This window comes from Macaca thibetana, chromosome 9 (assembly GCF_024542745.1).
Source record: "Macaca thibetana thibetana isolate TM-01 chromosome 9, ASM2454274v1, whole genome shotgun sequence".
Taxonomy (NCBI): Eukaryota; Metazoa; Chordata; class Mammalia; order Primates; family Cercopithecidae; genus Macaca; species Macaca thibetana.
This window is the reverse complement of record NC_065586.1, coordinates 40,987,598-40,994,658: the sequence shown is the minus strand read 5'-3', so window position 1 is coordinate 40,994,658 and position 7,061 is coordinate 40,987,598.

Genomic DNA, 7,061 nt, shown 5'->3' with positions numbered 1-7,061 from the left:
GAGAGACAGCCTCCTCTTATTCATCACCAAGATCTCCACTGCTTTTAACAATGCCCTTAGGCATTCTTCTCTCAAACTATATGATAAATAATGTCCATCCCTTTAAAGAGAGTTGAGGGTCTTCCTTTTCTTAAAACCCCCTTCTCCTTTTGGGCAGAATCTCTATGCCATAAAAACCAGAACTAAGGATGGGGATAGTGGCCCTTTTCTCCTGGAGAGATGCCCCTGCTCTATGAGTGAGATCTTCTCCTCTTGCCTCTCCTGGCATTGAGCTGCCACCCTGCAAGTGAGCTGGGGCAGGGGTGATCAGGGTCCCATGTTCTCAGCCTTATAAGTGGGGCCTGAGTTCAGGAAGGGAACCCTGGTCCTCTTAGGCACACCTGCCTGGAATAGAGCTCCTGCAGCACAGAGCTGGGTAGGGCTGCAAGATTGGCTGACAACTTCTCCATCCTGAGTGAAACTGTGGCCCTAGACTTGGATCTTGAGGGAGAGGAAGCCCCACGTTCTTGGCCATACCCACTTAGAGTAGAGCTTCCATCCTGAGCCGAGGGTGGGCATGGGAGCTGGTCGTGACTCAGATGTCACAGACTTTCACTGTTATTACTAAGATTTAGTAGAATTTCTTGAACAAACGTTTCCTATCTACCATATGCCCTTAGGACAATTCCCAGAGACTTTAAATCATTGTTTTGTGAAATGTTCTCCAGTTAAAAGTTTGTTTTGCTGGGGAGAGGGTTTGCTGAGCTCCTCCCAACACCACTTTTCATGTCCCCATCTGCACCGCCCTATGATCTTTTTGAAGATGGAGCAAAATCTGCTCTCTAATCCTTCAAAAACCATCACAACACAGTTCTACAACTGAATGTTATGAAGGTTTATTCTCCCATATAATATAGTCCCAGAACTTTTTAGCTTGGATTTTCTAGCTTTTCATTTTCTTTCCTTGCCTTTGGCCAGTCAGTCATTTCTGCTTTACTTTTTTGGCAGCCTGTGTGTCTGTAGTTACTGTCTTTCATGCTTTCTAATTTTCCGATTCAAGGCTGACTGGAAGTTTATCAGAACTGTGGGACAATTACAGTAAAAACATTCTGATTGAAAGCCTAGAGACTTCTTCAACAAACCAAGTGCTGGTGCTTCGAGTCATGCCATTCCATGAAGATTATCGAAAGCCCCTGTTGAGTCCTGCTTATTTTGGTGTTGATGGCCTTCCAGAAAGGGGGCTCATGGGGAGCTGAGGGGCGCTACACAAGGGACCTCGCAGGCTGCTCCCAGCATCAGCAGTGATGATTGAGTCAGGGAGTCAAGAGACTTGTGAGAGTGTTACTATTTTAGCATAGAAAGGGAACACCTTACTAGGGATGCTTGCAGGGACTGATAGCCAGTCCTGTGGTGAGGCAGGAAGAAGATCACAATTTCCACCCAACACAAAGAGACCAGCACTGGCCTTGCAGCTAGTCCCACCCAAGGCCAAGAGTGTCCTGATTCTTATAACGGAGGTGTTGCATTTTCTCTGCCTCTGAATATTGCTGTGGGAGACTGCTGCTCAGAGCATCTATGCCCTGGAGTGTTATCTCACCTTTCCTGTGTCCTTGTGAGAGATTTGCATACACAGCACCCCCAGTGGACTCGGCCCCTCGATGATAAGCCTTCCTAATGCTCACTGCCAGCTGTCCAACTGCACGTGGCTCTGGCTCCTATCTGCGCCTGGTGTCCTTTCTGCAGGGTCCCATCTGTCTTCTGTGCTGTACCAGCTTGCTGTGACAGATTTCTGTGGTCTTGCATATGTCCCTTCCTACAGCTGGTCTGTTGGTCAGTGAATGTGCAACCTCAGTTGGAAGGTATGTTTTAAGCTCTGGCCTCTCCCAACGTACTCGGCCAATGTGCAACCCAGCTGCAGGTAATAGAGAACTGGTAGAAACAATCAGTGCTTCTCAAACTCCAGCAGGCATCAGAATCACCTGGCGGTGGGGAGGTGTCTTTAATACATAGATTGCAGGGCTCTGAACCCAGGGTTTCTGATTCAGTAGGTCTGAGGTGGGGCCAGGAATCTGCATTTCTAAGAACTTGCTAAGTAGTACTGATTGCTGCTGGTTCAGGAACCACACTTTGGGAACCACTGATATAGAAGGCAACACCCTTAAAACGGTTCTAGTTGTCGTCCCTGGGGAGATTGCTGAAGCTGATTTTTAATGTTTTCCTGCAGTTTTAAGTTTGTATTTCCAGTTTTTAGAATTAAAGAAATAATAAAAAGTAATAGGAAAAAACATAAATACCTGAGCCTTCAAATGCATGTCCTCAAGTTCTCCATTCAGGCGCTTGACTCCAGCCCCTGGACTTTCTTCCTTTTCCTTAAGGAAAATGTGCTTGTTCTTCTTCAGGGCCATTGATGAAGCTGTTCTGTGCCTGCAGCGACCTCCCGGGAGGCCCTGCCATTCACATCAAAGGTTACGCCCTCAGAGAGAGCGCTCCTAACGTGTGCCACTCTCTACCACCTGAGATGCTATTTTTTATAGCACTTCTCACAACCAGAGACGATCTTAGTTGTCTGTGTTCAGTGTGTTTTCTGTTCCTGACCTGCCCCTTCTTCCACCTCCCTGTCCTCAGCTCAGTCACCAGAGCGTCAGCTCCACATGTCTTCCCTGTTGCTGCCGAGTCCCACGGGCCCAGGGCAGCGACAGTCACATAGCAGGTGCTCAGTAAAATGATTGTTGAGACTAACTGGAGATAAGAGAAGAAACAGTAGTTACAAACAACAGGACCAAACCCCCCACTGTGCTTTCAGCCTTCACAGGGGTGTGTGCTTTAATTTAGCTGGAGCAGCTCTCTGGGGAGGCACTGTACTTGAGCAGGGCGTGGAGGAGGAGGGCATGGCAGGGAAGGAGTTGTCAGAGCTCAGGGACTGGGGGGACAGTGGACAGAGTACTGCCCCACAGCACAGGGAGTTTCAGCAGGGCTGCTCACCCTGTCATCACAGCAGGGAGCTCCTGCATGCAACGGGCAGAAAGTTCTATTTGCTTGCAGGTGGTTGTGAGTTTGCTAGGGCTGCATAACAATGTCCCACAATCTGGGTGTCTTAAACAACAGAAATGTATTCTCTCACAGTTCTGGAGTCCTGAAGTCCAAAACCAAGATGTTGACAGGGCCATGCTGTCTCCAAAGCTTCCAGGGAAAGATCCTTCCTTTCCTCTTCCAGCTTCTGGTAGCCTGGGGGCTCCTTGGCTTGTGGCAGCATCGTGCCAATACTTGCAGCTATGGGGTGTACTGTTCCTTTCTGTCTATGACTGTATCTCTTCACCTCTTCCTATGAGGATGCCAGTTGTTGGATTAGGGCATACCCTAATGACCTCATTTTAATTTGATTACAGGCGCAGAGATCCTATTTCCAAATAAAGTCACATTCACAGGTACCAGGAGTAGGACTTCAACCTATCTTTTTGGGGGACACAGTTCAATCCAAACAGTGGTCTTTGTAGAGCAGTTTCCATGGGGGTGGTGTTTCATTTGCCAGAGATCTGCACCAACAGGTTATATCTATCCAACTGAAGAACGTTTCACTCCACAGTCTCCAAAAGAAGAGTGGCCCATTGAAGCTCCCCAGAAAAAGTACCTCAGTCCAGGGCCCCTCAAAATAGGGAGTACTCTCACCCAGACCCCTAAAGGAGAAGTGTCTCACTCCAGAATCCTTCCAAGAACAATATCCATTGATGTACCCTAAAACTTAACATGATCTCCATCCAGTTAGGGCCTATTTTTTGATAGATTGGGAGGGCTAAGATTACCCCAATTTCAACTGTGCTAACAAGGCAAGCTTGACATGTGTCTTTGCCCGGGTTTTAGAAAAAGAGGAGGCTTCACCGCTGGGTGAGGTGGCACATCTTGTAAAAACCCAGTCTTTCTATGTATGTGTTGCTGCGACCCTATGAGCAATGTACGATGATCCCATATACAGAAGAGGAGACAAAGGATCAGAGCGGTGACAAGACTTGTCAACAGTCACATTGACTCGGTAGTGGTAAAGCCAGGCCTCGTGGCTCTACTCCAATGCTCTGTGCATTGTACCACAAAGAGTCTGTGTTATTGGGGTGCAGTTACCATTGGTGAACATTTAACCCATGCCTGGTCCGTTAAGACTGACGGGCATCAGATGGAGGCTGAGGGAAATCCCTGGACAGTGAGTTTAGTGCAGAAGACCCTCCTATCTCACAGGGCCATCCTCTCACCTGCTCATTATTATTAACGTTGGCTAAGTACAGACCAAGCATGCCAAGAAAACTGTTTCTGTGGAGCCTGAAGCCCCCTACGCTCTGATATTTGCATTCAGCATTGTGCACGGAGACTTCTGGGGGCAGCCAGCTAACCCAGATGGGAGGGCTTTTGCTTGAGGATGTGACCACAAAGCCAGGTGTGGGAGGAGCTCGGCATGTCATGGAGGGAGGCCTGGGGTGGGCCAGGGAATGGGCTTCCTGGATTTGGACCATGGGGAGCAAGGAATGGTAGGATGAACCCTGTAGTAATCAGAGGTGAGGCCGCAGGGGCCCTTGACACCACACAAAGGAATGTGATGTTCTTCATTAAAGTCCTCAGGGATTGGGGTCATCCAGGGAGCAAGAGAAATGGGTATCAGACTTCCAGATGCCACCACACTGTGCAAGACAGGACCCTGCTCACTGCGCCTGCCTCCTGGGTCCTGGCATTGTTTAGTGCTGCCTTGAACCTCCCATCCTGAATGGAGAGGAGCAGCAGCTGTGCTTGGGTTGTGCCTTCTCACTGCCGGGGTCAGACTATACCAGGGCCGTGAACCCTGTAGGATCCTGGCCTTTCTCCTAAGCCTGTGACCAGAAACATGCCCTGCCTGGCTGCTATCTCAGTACCCTAGGAAGCAGAGAAGCTCTCTAAGCCCCTGGCTTCATGCCCTTCAACATGGCCACAGAGAGTGGCAGCCTTGAGACTGGCAGAGCAGGAAAGCCTACCTACCAGACTGGCTGGGTGAACAGGGCCCTCATCAGAGGCACCCATTCCATCATTCACTTAAGCATCAAATATTTACCAAGTACCCACTGTGTGCATAGTCACCTGCTCACTGCAGGGACAGAGAGGTGGGGAAGGGTAGACCCTGACTTCAACCTCGCCACAGTGCAAAGAGATGCCCAGAAAATGTTTATACATCCAGATCTGGGATCCAGAGGAGGGAGCAGTCAGCCTTGATGCAGAGCCCTCAGTACAGGGGTGATAAACAGGAATCCAGAAGGTTCTGTCTGAAGTTGGTTGATTTGCTGCTCTCATGGGGTCCTACTGTGAGGAAGCTCCTTCTCCCAGTTCCCTAAAAGGTCACTTCAGACCTTTCTGAACTCATAGCATTAATCCTTCTGCCTCAGTCTCAGTTGACGAGCCTGTTCCCAACATGGCCAAGGAGACAAAGCCAGTTTGAAAGGCCAATACTCCCCAGGAGTCATCCTCATCTGCTAGCCAAAGGTTCCAGCTGCCCTCTGCCAGCCAATGGCTCCCAGGATAATGTCCTCAGCTCCAACTCACTCCCAAAGTCTAGCTCTGTCCCTGCACATACTCCAAAGTACTTCAAGCTCAACTTGCCTCAAACTCAATATCCATCCAGTCCGCAGCCTCTCACACCAAAGATATGTGCTCATTTATCTGAATTATATAACTTTATTAATGGTGGGGGTGCTCACACAGCTCTCGGATTCAGAAATCAGGGGATTGTCCTGGAATTCCTCATGCAGTCCTCTGGATGTGGGAACTAGCTGAATATTTCTCCATTCCCCCTTCTCCTCCTGGCTACCCAAATTCCTGCCACACCACCCTTCACCTGAATTTTGCCATAGCATGACTGTTGATTTCCCGCCTATAATGTGCCCAGTCCTAGTCCACCCTCCATGTTACATCAAGGGTGAGTTCTCTAAACGCGCAAAGCTTAAATTCAACCTGACTTTCCATGAAAAGCAGACAGGACTGTTCAGAATATGCTCCCTCCTTCGTCTACTCTGATGTTCTTCCCCTTCCCCTATGACCCCTGTCCCTGCCTGTAGCTCCAGGAATCTGGAATTGTCCTGGCGGTGGCCACTGCTGATTGCCCACCCTGCGCTGCTCTCCTCCTCTCTCCTCATGCCCCATTACCCCCTGCTCAGCTCCTGGGAGGAGGGCGACTTGTCTCCCTTCTCTGCACGCAGCATCCCCAGGGTAATTGACCTGGGGTGGAGAGACAGGCTGAAGGGAAGATGACTTCCTCTCTGTCTCGCTGGTGTGGCTAAGAGAGCCTGTAGCCTGTTGCTGTTAGCTGTGTGAGACCACTGGGGCCACAGCACTGGGGTGAAGCTGAGGGTAAGGACAGTGAAACACGTGGGGAGAAGGCAGCTGGGTCCCTGGTGGAAGCATTAAGATGCTGAACGGCACCTCACCTGGAGGTCAACTTGGACTCGAGTTACACACACTTAGCAAGGGTTTTTGTTACTAACAGCCCAAATTCAATAGATGTTGTTCATGCCTCCAATGCCTGTGCACACTCTGTTTAGACACAGGGCGAACACGTGTCCCACACGGCTGGGGACAGCGCCGGTTTATGCCTACCGTTTGATTATCATTGGTAACAGCGTCACCTTTTCCTCTCCAGTGTTCCAAGTGTGGACAGTAGAGTTGGTGTTCCTTCTGCTGGAATCAGGCTGCACAGACATCTGCCGAGCACACTCCTACCCAGAAGTCTAGAGCATCGCCTCGCTGAGGAGGCTTATCCAGCCTCTACACGTCCCTGCTTGCCTGAAGGGAATCCCGTACTCCTTTGTAACAACCCCTGTCGTGTGGACATGCTGGTAATGCATGCACTAGACTGCACTGAAATGACTTATATATTTTTTTATTAGATTGTGAGCTCAAGGGGAGGAACCACATGGCCACGTGTGCTCATTAGGTGATTGTTAAACACATAAATAAATCATTCAAGATATGTCATTTTCATATAGTAGGTAGGGCCCTCTGAGCCACAAGGTGGCCATGTAATAATTTACAGGGGACAGAGCCTGGCAGAACCTTGGGCTCCTCCTCCAAGGTCA